This window comes from Tamandua tetradactyla (genome assembly GCF_023851605.1).
Source record: "Tamandua tetradactyla isolate mTamTet1 chromosome 22 unlocalized genomic scaffold, mTamTet1.pri SUPER_22_unloc_4, whole genome shotgun sequence".
Lineage (NCBI taxonomy): Eukaryota > Metazoa > Chordata > Mammalia > Pilosa > Myrmecophagidae > Tamandua > Tamandua tetradactyla.
This window is the reverse complement of record NW_027518254.1, coordinates 86,694-99,978: the sequence shown is the minus strand read 5'-3', so window position 1 is coordinate 99,978 and position 13,285 is coordinate 86,694. Positions and strand designations below refer to the sequence as shown.

General features: G+C 39.1%; 1 long non-coding RNA gene and 1 other non-coding gene across 2 annotated transcripts; both read left to right on the top strand.

The window, feature by feature from the left end:
- The first annotated feature begins 72 nt into the window (after positions 1–72).
- LOC143673019 (uncharacterized) lies at positions 73–13,038 on the top strand. Its single transcript, XR_013170145.1, has 3 exons — positions 73–197; positions 10,510–10,645; positions 12,944–13,038. It is a non-coding gene; the product is annotated as an uncharacterized LOC143673019 (long non-coding RNA).
- Positions 9,024–9,130, top strand: LOC143673024 (U6 spliceosomal RNA). Its single transcript, XR_013170147.1, has one exon. It is a non-coding gene; the product is annotated as a U6 spliceosomal RNA (small nuclear RNA).
- Positions 13,039–13,285: the final 247 nt, after the last annotated feature.

Sequence of the window (13,285 nt, the reverse complement as noted above, 5' to 3'; positions counted from 1 at the left end):
GCATTGGGGCACGTGGCCACCTGCCCTTCAGCCTCCCCAGGGGTCCGCTGGGAAATGCCCCTTGAAGGAAAGCGCATGTGCGGCACTAAGGGCGCGTTCTCAAGGAAGGATTTCGGTGCTGGATGTGGAAGGGCCTGTCCTCCTTTCGCAATCTCGCTGCTCATACCCTTTTATACTTCAGGTATATAAAATTAAAGGTAATGGCTACTCAGCCTCATGGCTTTCTAATGTCACTGGGCTAACTAGTGTATGTGCTTGGGTCATTTGCGTCTGCTGTCTCTCAGAAGCTGTTTCCTAGGGGGGCGCTCTTGCCCTCAGGTTCCTGCCCCACACCATGGGGAGAGCATTTATACCACGGAGATTAGAAACGTGCAGATCCAGACCAGGCTGAATTTACTGATTTTTCAATTGTGAAGAGTTAAAGTGTGTTAGGAAATTTAATAACATAAAGTAAACTTAACAGTGTGTCAAGGCTCAATTGGCCCCCTTCTAATAACACAATTATGTCAAATTCTTCAGTATTTGAAAAATATTGTTCTGTGAGGAAAGGGGTAGCTAACATTAAAACTTGAGTGAAATTCTGTGGTATAGAAATCAAAAGCCTTATAGAAGAAAAATTGGCTGAATGGATTATCATAAATGATGTTGTATATTTTTTATTTTGTAGATTGTGTGCTGCACACCTATTAAAGTGTATTATATGTGTGATTATATGACCACCACATTCACTTAGATGTTCATTTTGTTAAACTTTGCTACACACTGCTCTATGCATAATTGAGCTGTAACATGGTTTTATCTTGAGGAGTGGTAGTTCTGTGGGAGGGAATGTGTTTGGTGTGTGAGCCTCATGTGTGTTCTTCCTTGGATTGTTAGTGGTCAATACATGTATTTGAAGCTTTTGCTTTTGTAGGGAAGAAATGACTGTGCTCCTGGAAATGGAATATTTTCTATATACTATCTGTGGGCCTCTTGGATATGTAAAAATTCAGATTATAAGCTATACTGTGCATGTTATTGGGACTGTGGTCCTATAAATTCAGTTTGTGGTTAGTGTATGTATTTAATGGGTTGGTGGGAATAAAGTATATGTATTCGTATGTGTGGATGGTGGTGTTGGTGTAGATATTTGGGAATAAGAAGTCATGAGTGTTTTTTGAGTGTAGCTTGGGCTCAGTGGTTTTGCAAAGTGTGAGAGATCCTACATCAAGGATTTGAGGTTATTTATTTGTAATTTGAGACTTTGAGGTGTTTTTTTAACGTGTGTGTTTTCCCCATGAATTTTGGAGATTTTTCAGTGTTCAGTTGTAGGTTTGTCAGTTTTCTACCTATGCATATAGGCAGTGTCAGGAAATGTGTCTGTGTATATTAGTTTATAGGGTCTATGTGTTTTGTATATTTGTGGAGATGGGGAAGTCATTTAATTGTATGTAGTTCATGTTGAGTGTTGAAAATATTTATGCGATTTTCAGAAGTTGTGTGTGTATATGTCATTGAGTGTAACTATAGTGCTATTTTGTGTAGCAGGTTGATATGGTAAATGTTGGATGGAAGGACTGTGGGGTGTCATGAGTCTGTATTCTGGAAGATGCTGGACTTAATTCTATGAGTATTTTTGAGTGTAAGGATTATGTGTATGTAAGTGGTTTGAGGATATATGTGCATATGAGGGGAACAGAGTGGTACTTTTGCATATTTGTAGTGTGCTGGAGAATTTTGGATTATAATTGAGGCCTGTGTATATTGAGTGTATTGTGTATTCAAGGATCATTGCAATTTGGACGTACATCTTCAAATGCTATGAATTCGATTTTGTCAGTATGGAATTATTACTGTGTATCCTGGGAAGTTAGTATGTATGTACCTGATGTAGTGATAGGGGTGTGTGTTTATACATGGAAGTAAATATCTTAGTTTGCCTGAGCTGCTATGACAAACACCACAAAATGTGTTGCCTTAAACAACAAGCATTCTTTGGTCACTTTGAGGTTTGAACTCCAAATAAAGATTTGGAGGTGATTTCTCCTGAATGTCTATAGTGTTGTCGTGCTGACCACCAGCAATTCCTGGATGTGTTTCTACCTCCTATCACTTGGCAATGTCCTCTCCTTTCTAGCTTCTCTGACTTCCCAATTCTTTTTATATGGCCTCTAGCAATCTGGAATAAGGCCCACCTTCATTTACTTGGGTCACATGTTAACTAAAAACATCTTCGGGAGATTCTATTTACAATGGTTTCACATCCACAGAAAAATGGATTGAGACATGTCTGAACTGAGTTATATAATTCAATATATCACAGTGGAGTAATTGTATATCTATATATTGGGGGTATATGGTGTAATTACATTTAAGAGTTCTGGATGTGAGAGTAGGGGGTATAATTAGGGACATGGAAGTGGTTTCATGTGTACTCATATTTGGTTGACTGGAGATAGTGATTTATTTCTTCAGAGTGTGTACTGGCTTGTGTGTATTTCTAGGATTGGGTGGGTGATTTATATAAATTTATTTAATTTATATACATTTATTCATAGAATCTATGGTATAAGGATTTTTAACAATGTTCTTCTTTGGAAAATTCTAGGGTTTTTCCATATCTTTTGGGGAATGTTTGAGTATTGGGGAAGTATAATTGTTCTCTGCATGGATGGGAGGGTGTGTCAAGTTGAGGGGTGTATGTATTCAGTGACCAGGAATATTTGATACAGATTGCTGGTAGGGCTGAGATTGTGGTGTGCTTGTTGTTCTGGTGAAAATATGTTATAGAGTATGTCATAGGATTGCAAGAAAACCCACCCTGAAATATAGAGTACTCTAGGCAGGAAAAAAGGTAAAATGGATCTACCTCTGCCAGGGAGAAGGGTCAACATGGCAGAACTCACAGCTCATAAGCTGACAGGGTAAGTGTGTAGATTTGTTGGAGCCATGCCTGCATTCAGTTTACACCCCAGCAATAATCTCTTTCTTTTTAGAATTAAAAGCTACCCTTTTCCCCAAATTTAAATTAAGCAGGGGGCAGGTAGGCCCTACATAGGCAGTAGCCAGTCCTCTTCGTGATTTTATTTTAAGTCTTCAGGATCTTGACAGGTCTTCTGTCAAGCCTCAGAATGGACACTGCAAATGTCAACAAACCCAGAGTTGTTCCTGACTCAGAACTCTTAAAGGCTAGTGGGTCAGGGTGGGCCATAGTGGCTCAGCAGACAGAATTCTAACCTGCCATGCCAGAAGCCCAGGTTCAATTCCCAGTGCCTGCCCATGTTAAAAAAAAAAAGGCAGTGGGAGAATGAAAATGTTAAGCCAAATCAGAAGAAGCAGTCCATTCATTCCACTAAAATTTACTGAGTTTCATTTATGTAAGCACATAGGCAAGGCACAAAAGTATTTATTTTTGAAAGTTCCTGTTCATTAGTGGTTATTGATTTCCAGCTTCATTCCATTGTGATAAGAGAAAATGCTTTGAATAAATCAGGTTTTTACATTTACAAAGACCTGTTTTGTGCTCCAGCATATGTCCTATGCTGAATAATGTTCCATGAGCACTAGAGAGAAATGTATATCCTGGTGTTTTCGGGTTTAATGATCTATATATGTCTGTCAGTTTAAATTCATTTAAGAATTTTTTTAACATCTCTATTTCTGTTTTGATCCTCTGTCTCATTGTTCTATCTATAGAAGAGAGTGGTGTACAGAAGTCTCCCATTATTATTGTTGAAATGTCTATTGCACCCTTCAGTTTTGCAAATGTTTACTTCATGTGCTTTGGAGTTCCTTGATTGGAAGTATAAACATTTATGCATGTTTTTCTTCTTGGTGAAATATCCATTTGATTATATGTAGTGTCCTTCCTCATCTCTTCTGATGCCTTTTTATTTCAAGTCTATTTTGTCCAATATTAATATAGATACTCCTGCTTTCTCTTGATTACAGCTTGCACAAAACATCTTTTGTCTATCCTTTTTTATTCAATGTCTTTGTATCCTTGAATCTAAGATGAGTCTCTTGTGAGCAGTATTTAGATGGATCATATTTTTTAATCCATTCTGCCAATCCATATCTTTTAATTGGAGAGTTTAGCCCATTAACATTCAAAGTTATTACTGTAATGGTATTTCTTGAATCTTATCATTTGTTTTTTATTTGTTAGATCTATATATTCTTTTCCCTCTTTCCCTTTGTATCTTTTAAGTTACCCTTAATAGTATTCTTCATACCTGTGCCTTCCTGCAGACCTCCTTCTTCTGTCTTTTTTCTTCAGCTCATCGAACTCCCCTTAGTATTTCTTGTAGTGCCTCTTGTTGACAAATTCTCTCAGCCTTTGTTGTCTGTGAAAATTTTAATCTCTGCCTCACTTTTGAAGAAAAACTTGGCTGGGTAAAAAATTTTTGCCTGGAAGTCTTTCTCTCTCTAGATCTTAAATATATACCATGTGTATTAGCTAGAGTTCTCTAGAGAAACAGAATCAGGAGAAAATATCTGTAGCTCTAAAATTTTAAAAAGTGTCTCATGGGGCAGTGCAACAGGGGCTCAGTGGCAGATTTCTTGCCTGCCATGCCAGAGACTGAGTTCGATTCCCAGTGCCTGCCCATGCAAAAAATAAATAAATAAAAAGTGTCTCACATAATTGTGGGAAGGTAAAGTTCAAAATCTGTAGAGCAGGCTGTGAAGCTGACGACTCTGATGAAGGGTCTGGACAAACTCCACAGGAGAGGCTCACTGGTCAAAGCAGGAAGAGAGACTCTTCTGAATCCTCCTTAAAAGCCTTCCAGTGATTAGATTAAGTATCACTTATTGCAAAAGACACTCCCCTTAGCTGATTACAAATGCAGTGAGCTGTGGATGCAGCTTATGTAATCGTGATTTAAGTCTATGAAATGTCCTCATAGCATCAGACAGGCCAACACTTGCCTAACCAGATAAATGGGCACCACCACCTGGCCAAGTTGACACATGAACTTGACCATGACACCATATCACTGCCTTCTCACCTCCGTGGTGCGTGTTGAATAGTCTGAACTCAGTCTTTTGTGGTTTCCCTCATATGTTGTCAGCCACTTTTCTTCTGCTACTTTCAACTTCTCTTCAGCATTTAGCAGACTAATTAGTATGTGTCTTAGAGTAGGCCTATTTGGATTTATTCTATTTGTGGTTCATTGGGCTCCTTTGATTTGAAAATTTATGCATTTGATATGGGTTGGGAAATTTTCCTTCATTATCTCCTCAAATAATCTTCCTAGCCTTTTACTCTTCTCCTCTTATGGGACCCTGAGCATTCTTATACTTGTGCACTTCATATTGTCCATCATTTCCCTGAGGTGCAATTCAAATTTTTCTGTCTTTCTTGCCATTTGTTCTTTTCTGCACTTGAATTCAACTGTCCTGTCCTCTAGTTTGCTTATTCTTTCTTCTGATTCTTCAAATCTGCTGTTCAAATCTGTGTCTAGTATATTTTCAATTTAGTCTATAGTAACTTTCATCTCTGTGATAGCTGCTATTTTTCTACTTATTCTATCAAATACTTCTCTATGCTTTTCTAGTATCTTCTTGCTATCCTTTATGTCATTAGCCAAACCATTGAATTGATTTAGGAGATTTTTATGAACAACCTTTTTTAATTGTCCCTGATTGTGTGTCACCTCCAGTGTTTTAATTTGGTCATCTGGCTGGATCATAACTGCCTGCATCATTATATGCTTTTTGATTTTCTGTTGTCTTCAAGGCATTTGATTATTTTGATAGCATTATTTTGAAAGTTGGTTTCCCTCAGTCATGTAAGGTTTTGTATTTGTTTGGGTTTGCATTGAAGTTCTCCTTCTGCACTTGATTTATTAGTAATTTCCCTCCAAACCAAGGCCTGGACCTGTTGCAGGGGATGCACTTCTAATTGAGGATCCTTTTAAAGCTAGACAGATCAGCAGTTTGCCAGACTTCACTTTCCTTTCTTCCTAGAAGATAGTACCCTTGGATCTCTTCTTCCCCTCAGGTCCACCTGTCCCTGACTGTGGCAGCTGGGTGAGCTGGATGGAGAGTATGTACATTGCAGCCAGGTATGCTTGTCCTGTTGTGCACTGAAAGTCACCAATCTCAGGCTGTAGGAGGGGGTATTACACACCTCAACAGATACTCCACTTGTGGGCCTTGATGGCTGCATTACAATATATCAGAAGGTTAATAAACATCTAGTAAAGTTCATAGAGGTTTAATTATATATGTTAATCCTTGGCTACACTCAAAGCTCTGCTCTCTCTAGGAAAATATAGGTTTATTTCTGTCCCTTTTTATGTATTTGAAAACCTCATCAGTTTTACAGACCATAGGGCATTCCCTGGATTCCAATCCAGGGAAATGTTATCAAGGAAGGCCTTATTTAACAATAAGCATTTCCTTCTTCTTGGGTAAATCATTTAGCTTAAATTAAGGAAAATAGGGTGAGCCTTTTAATTCTGTTGAAGTTCATAAAACCTTCAACAGATACCTTCATCCATTTTCCCAGAAGCCCCACTTATTTCTGTACTGTGGCCTGTTCTGGGAAAAAAACAGCAAATAATTTGGGGGATGAGTATCAGTTTTTATTTTTAAGTACGTTTAATCTGATATCATTTTCTCAGCCTGCATGTTTCAATATGGCCCTAGTCAAAAAGACATATTGTGTCACTGGAATATTCAGCATCACAGGTACTTGAGGAAATGTGCAATCCAAAAATGAAATTAAGGAAAGATTCCATTTACAAAACCAAATAATAATAAAATCCTTGTTATTAATTTGACCAAGAAGGTATAAGATGTAGCTACAGTTTTCCAAATTCATTTGAGTGAACCACTTGGGTGTGATTCAGATTTGCTATCTTAAATACAATTCTCAATCACAGTCTGGTATTTAGCTTCTTCAATTTTGTCTGATTCACAATCATCTTCTATTATAGAGTACAAAGAAAATATTTTTAGTGTTAGGGACAGGAGGCAATGTCACTATACTGAGAAATGGGTAGCTCAAATAAACTCATGTAAATAATACCTTGTCTAATATTTTAACAGTGTTAGAATTTCTTTTGCCTCTAAGTGTAGTCCTCAATAAGGGCAGGACACTTGGGTTCAACTCAAAGTTTGGTTCAAATGTTGAGATTATTGATGTAAAACACACTAAGTGGGTATTACAATATTTATTATTTACATCATTAATGTCTGGGTAGAGAGACAATCCTCTCAAGGAGGTCTGAAATGGCTTAGTGATGGAAAGGAGAAAGGCTTCAGTTTTTATTGTGGTTAGAGGATGTGGCCAGCAAGGGCTTTCACCTTTGGTAAGCTTGGCAACACACAAGGAGGGCGCATCAAGGGTTCTCACCAAATTGTCCAGATGTAGAACAAAAAGGATGAAAGAAAGGAAATGAATGACAGTTTTGATATATAACATGAGAAAATAGGGTCACATTCCTCATTACATGAGTTTACAGTAGCCCAGCTGCTGATCACTGCCAAAGGTCGCTTTTTTCTTAGTCTCACACTGATCATCCTGCAAGGCAAAGAGTTTTTTGTTATTTCAATATAATCTAATTGTTTCCTATATGCTTTTGCCTATTATATTATTTCTTGGGCAAGGAATGAATAATTGAATGTCTGCCTGCATCTCTCTGACTATATGGTATAAAAGCAAATGTGCATTTATATATTAGATATAGGTCTCTTAATCCATCTGTGTACATAGTCTCATAATTTTCCTTTAACTGCTAGGAGATGAGTTTAAATGGCTGTGCCAGTTTGAATCTGTGGTGTTCCCCAGAAAAGCCATGCTGTTTAATCCTCATTGAATATTGCTGGGTGGGAATTTTTGATTATCCATAGAGATGTGACCCACCCAGTTGTGGGTGGTAACTTTTGTTTAGATGGTTTCTATGGAGATATGTCTCTACCCATTCAAGGTAGGGTTGCTTACTGGAGCCTTTTAAGAGGGAACCTGTTCCAGTTTGCTAGCTGCTGGAATGCATCACACCAGAGATGGATTGGCTTTTAATAAAAGGAGAATTATTTTGTTGGTTCTTCAGAGGAAAGGCAGCTAACTTTCCACTGAGGTTCTTTCTTACATGGAAGGCACAGGATGGTCTCTGCTGGTCTTATCTCCAGGCCCCTGGGTTCCAACAACTTTCCCCGGGGTGACTTCTTTCTGCATCTCCAAAGGCCTGGGCTGAGCTGCAAGTGCTGTGATGAGGAATGCTGAGCTGCTTAGGCTGTGCTACATTGCATTCTCTCATTTAAGCACCAGCCAATTAAGTCAAACGTCACTCATTCCAGCAGACACGCCTCCTAGTTGACTGCAGATGTAATTAGCAACAGATGAGGTTCACGTACCATTGGCTTATGTCCACAGCAACAAGACTAGGTATGCTCACCTGGCCAAGTTGACAACTGAATCTAACTAACACAGAACCGTTTTGGAAAGAGTCACAAGAGCCCATGCAGCCTAAGACCTTTGAGATAAAGAAGGAAAATGCCCCTGGGGGAGCTTCATGAATCAAGAAACCTGGAGAGGAAAGCTAGCAGATGTCACCATGTTCACTATCCAGTTGAGAAAGAAATGTTGAACGTCATCAACCTTCTTGAACCAAGGTATATTTTCTTTGGATGCCTTAGATTGGACATTTCTATAGCCTTGCTTTAATTTTGACATTTTCACAGCCTTAGAACTGTAAACTTGGCAACTTAAATTCCCCTTTTTAAAAGCCATTCCATTTCTGGTATATCACATTCCAGCAGTTTGCAAGCTAGAATAGATTTTGGTACCAGAAATGTGGGGTGCTGCTGTTGTTTGCAAATGCCAAACATATTGATGTTGCTTTTTAAATGGATAAGAGGAAGATTCCAGAGGAGTTGTGAGGAGCTTGATAGAGAAGGTCTAGAATGCTTTGAGGAGACTGTTGGTAGAAATGTGGACTCTAAAGATACTTATGATGAGGTTCTAGACAGAAATGAGGTGTGTGTTGTTGCAAACTGGAAAGAATGTGCTCTTTGTTTTAAAGTTGCAGAAAATTGTGCTTGCTTCAGCAGCACATATACTAAAATTGGAATGATACAGAGAAGATTATCATCGCCCCTGCACAAGGATGACATGCAAATTTGTGAAGTGTTCCATATTTTCTTTTAATAAAAAAATAATAAAATAAATTAAAAAATAAAGTTGCAGAAAATTTATCAAAACTGACAGCTGACTTTAGATGGAAGGCAGATTTTGAAAGTTATGAAATTGGAAATTTAGCAGAAGAGTCTATCAAATTAAATGTGGAAAGTGCAGCCTGGTTTTTCCTCACAGCTTATAGCAAAATAAGGAAAGAGATAAGCTGAGAACTAAATTCTTAGGTATAAAGAAACCAAAAGTTAATATTCTAGACAATTCTGGGCTTCCAGGAAAGGAGACCCCAGAGACTAGTGCTTCATGTGAGGATTTAACCAAATGTGCAACCAGTCAGCCATATTGTTTCATCAGGAAAGGTTTATGAAAACTCCTGTCAGATGGGCATGATCCTTGCTTACTACATAGGAAGCCAACAAGAGTGTTGTGGGATCTGTATATATGCAACCACTTTCAGTCTGGACTAAAATTCTCAGAAAAGAGGTAAAGGTAAAATGTCTTCAGAATTAGAAATATGGAATCTAAATTCTGAAGTCAAGAAACTTGGGCCAGGAGAGCAGACCTACACAAGTACTTAGAAGGTGGGCCTTCCACTTCATTGCAGTGGAAGAGTTGTGTTGCGTGGGGCTTTGGAGAGGGTAGAGCACATTCCTTGGGAAAAGGGGAGAGTCTGGCTGCACCCATATGGAGGGGCTGAGCATGTGCTCCAGAGACGGCAGTGATCCCCAGTGCTTGGAGAAGGTGGAGCCAAGAAAGAGGTGGTCCCTGCAATGTCCCCCAAGGTTTCATTTAGAGAGAGATGGGCTATTGCATAGACCCTTGGAAAGGCAGGAGTGCCATATTCTAAAACCTCAAAGATAAATGGATCTCAGACTTTGAAATCTAATGGAGTTTGCCCTGCAGATTTTGGAAGCTGCTTCAATCCTGTGACCCCTCTGATCCTTCCAATTTCTCAATGGAAATGGGAATATAAATCCTATTGCTGTCCCTCCTTTGTATATTGGCAGCACATAACTTGTTCTGAGTTTTACAGGTCGAGAGCCATAGGATAATTTTGCCTTAGGACAGACCATGCCTGAAGCTGACTTTGATGAAATTTTGTACTGTTTCTGACTTTGTATAATATTTTTATTGTTACTGAAATTGTTAAAAGCTTTCTGATATTGTGATGTAATTAATGTATTTTGCATGTGGAAAGAATGTGTCTTTTTGGTGCCCAGAGGGTATAATGTGCCAGTTTGAATCTGTGGTGTACACCAGAAAAGCCATATACTTTAATCCTCTTTGAATATTGCTGGGTGGGGGCATGGAAATGTGACCCCCCCCTATTGTGGGTGGTAACTTTTGATTATATGGTTTCCATGGAGATATGTCTCTATCCATTCAAGGTGGGATTGCTTACTGGAGCCTTTTAAGATGGGACAGTTTTACAAAGAGCCACAAGAGCCTGTGCAGCCCAAGACCTTTGGAGATGAAGAAGGAAAATGCCCCTGGGGGGGCTTCATGAAACCAGAAGCCTGGAGAGTAAGTTAGCAAATGTTGCCATGTTTGCTATATGCCCTTCCAGTTGAGAGAGAAATCCTGAATGTAATAAGCTTCTTGAATGTAATCTTGGATGCCTTAGATTGGACATTTCTATAGCCTTGCTTTAATTTTGACATTTTCACAGCCTTAGAGTTGTAAACTTGCAACCTATTAAATTCCCCTTTTTAAAAGCCATTTCATTTTTGGTATATCACATTCTGGCAGCTTACAAACAAGAACAATTACCTTTCCCTTAACTTCTGAAACAGGAATAGTGAGTCCCTGGGCCCCAAGTTTTTAAACCTCCATTTAGCCCATTGTCATTTTTTATGATCTTTTTGTGCTTGTTCATTTCAAGTTTGAGAAGGGTAAGTGCAACTCATATACCATATATTTTGTCAGATACTTTATGTACATTACTTTTTCAGCCTCTCTATGACTTTATAATGCCAAAATTATACCCCATTTCTTGGATAACAAAACAGAGGCTCTGAATAAGCCCCTCAGAAAATAGGTATTAGGATCTTTGACAGCAGGAACACTGGCAAAGAATTCAGACTTTGTATGGGAATGTTTAGGAGATAACAGATCTGAGGCTCAGGGCCAGGCACCAGAGGATGTTGGGGAGGAAAAGAGAGGTTAAGCTGTTGCAGCTCAGGAATGGCCTTGAATTGCACACTAAGTATCTGCCCCTCTGAACTAGGTTTTATGACAGCAGGCAATATATCCAGTCAGAACAAAATCAAATTCCCCAAACCTCCAGGCATTCTTTTCACACAGATTCAGGACCTTCTGAATTTCAAGGGAAACAAGTGATCCCTATTTCAATTATAAACTTAGATAATGATAGTAACAAAGGGATTTTGTTGATAATCTCACTGCCACTATTGTGCCTTTGGCACACCAATACACTAGCCCTGAGTGAACCTCATGCTTGTCTTGAAGTCAAGGGTGTGTCCTGCTCCTCACAGAGCTTGGCACTGATGTTTAAAACAAGTCTCTGAGGCTGATATTTTTAGCTCTATAAACAACAGCTTTCCTCATCCACAAGAGACAGTGCTCAGTGTGGGGAGATGCTGGAGCCCATCACATGTCCTAAGAAACATGAAGAAGGTGACCAGATCCTCAGCCAGGTTTGTCCTTATATTGCAAAGCCTTGCTGTCACAAGTCTAATATTTTCTACAGTAGTGTATTAAGGAAAGGTGCTTATGCTTCACAAGTCAGATCCTACTGGTCAGGTCTACATAGCAATTGGAGGAGGTGGAGGTGGTGGTGGTGATGGTTGACACAGAGTTGGAAGTGGCAGCCAGGTTCCAAAAGGCTGCCAGGGAGGAGGATTTGGCCCATATTTCAACATTGGTGACTAAAGGCCTCTCATGCAGTAATCCATGAAGTTTGGTCCTGGGAAAAGAGGATGCCTTCTTGCAGCCACATTGACCTGGATACGGAAGGAGTTAAGTTGACATATGACAGACAATAGCTGAAACCCAGGGAAGTGGGTGTCAGTGCTTTGCACCTACCCCTTCACATGTTTGAGAAGAGGAGCATTAGGGCTAGAAAACTCTACCCTTCCACTTGGTCCCACAACTGCTTAGTCATCCCACAGGGTGAACTGCTGTTATGAGTGTCAGTGCCCATGTATGGAGAATGAGGAAAGGCACATTGTGATTATTCCCGAGGATTAACAGAGGGAATTCCAAAGAATGAAGACAGGGTATTCCAGACACTAAGACATCCACTCACAAGACCTACCTGCTCCTTCCTTCACCCCACTACAGATACTCACTATTTGCATTTTAAGAACATGCAGTATTAGAGGGAATGACAAGTCCATGCTCCACAGAAGTAGTAACAGCTACTTTTCAGAGAGTATTCCTCCAGCCTTTCCTGTCTCATCTTTGTTTCCCATGACTGCTCAGTAAGCATGACCATGCTATTCTCAGCTTAAGAGGACAGAGGCATATATAGAAACTGGATCATTGGCCCAGAGCCACACAACTTTAAAAGGCAGAAGCAGATTCAGTGCAGCACTGCTTGCCAGTATCTGCTTGTCCCCCTATACCTCCCTCCATGCAGAGGGGTTTTCTACTCTCTGGAAGTTCTATACATGGGATTAGGATCTATGGAGAGATAGTGTTCCCAGAGTCCTGCAGGGGACAATTAGGTTTGACTATAATATTTATCTTAATTCATAGATGATAATGTATTTTAGTACACTATGAAATGTAGATTACTTTTATCCTATGGGAAAACATTATTCTATTAAAAGAGTTTAATAAATGTTCTTTTATTTTAAGGAGGAAAAGTGCAAAGATGTATGATCTGAGTATTTACCAGCTATAGGACATGCATAAGCCACAAGAGAACACACTGATGTGAATATAATTCAAGGTAAGACCTTGGATGGAAATTATCCCATTAGGGAATGACTGACAGTCTTAAGTACTTCACTTTCAGTGTACATTTTCTTTAACTAATTCATAATTTCTGATAATTGAAAATCTCTTATATAAAAACATTTTGGTATCCTTCAGTAATATATTTCTAAATAGATTGGACAAAAATGACTTGAAATTTGCAATGAATTTGCTCTGACTAGGAACATTCACAGTTAAATGAAGCACACAAGTTAAAATTGA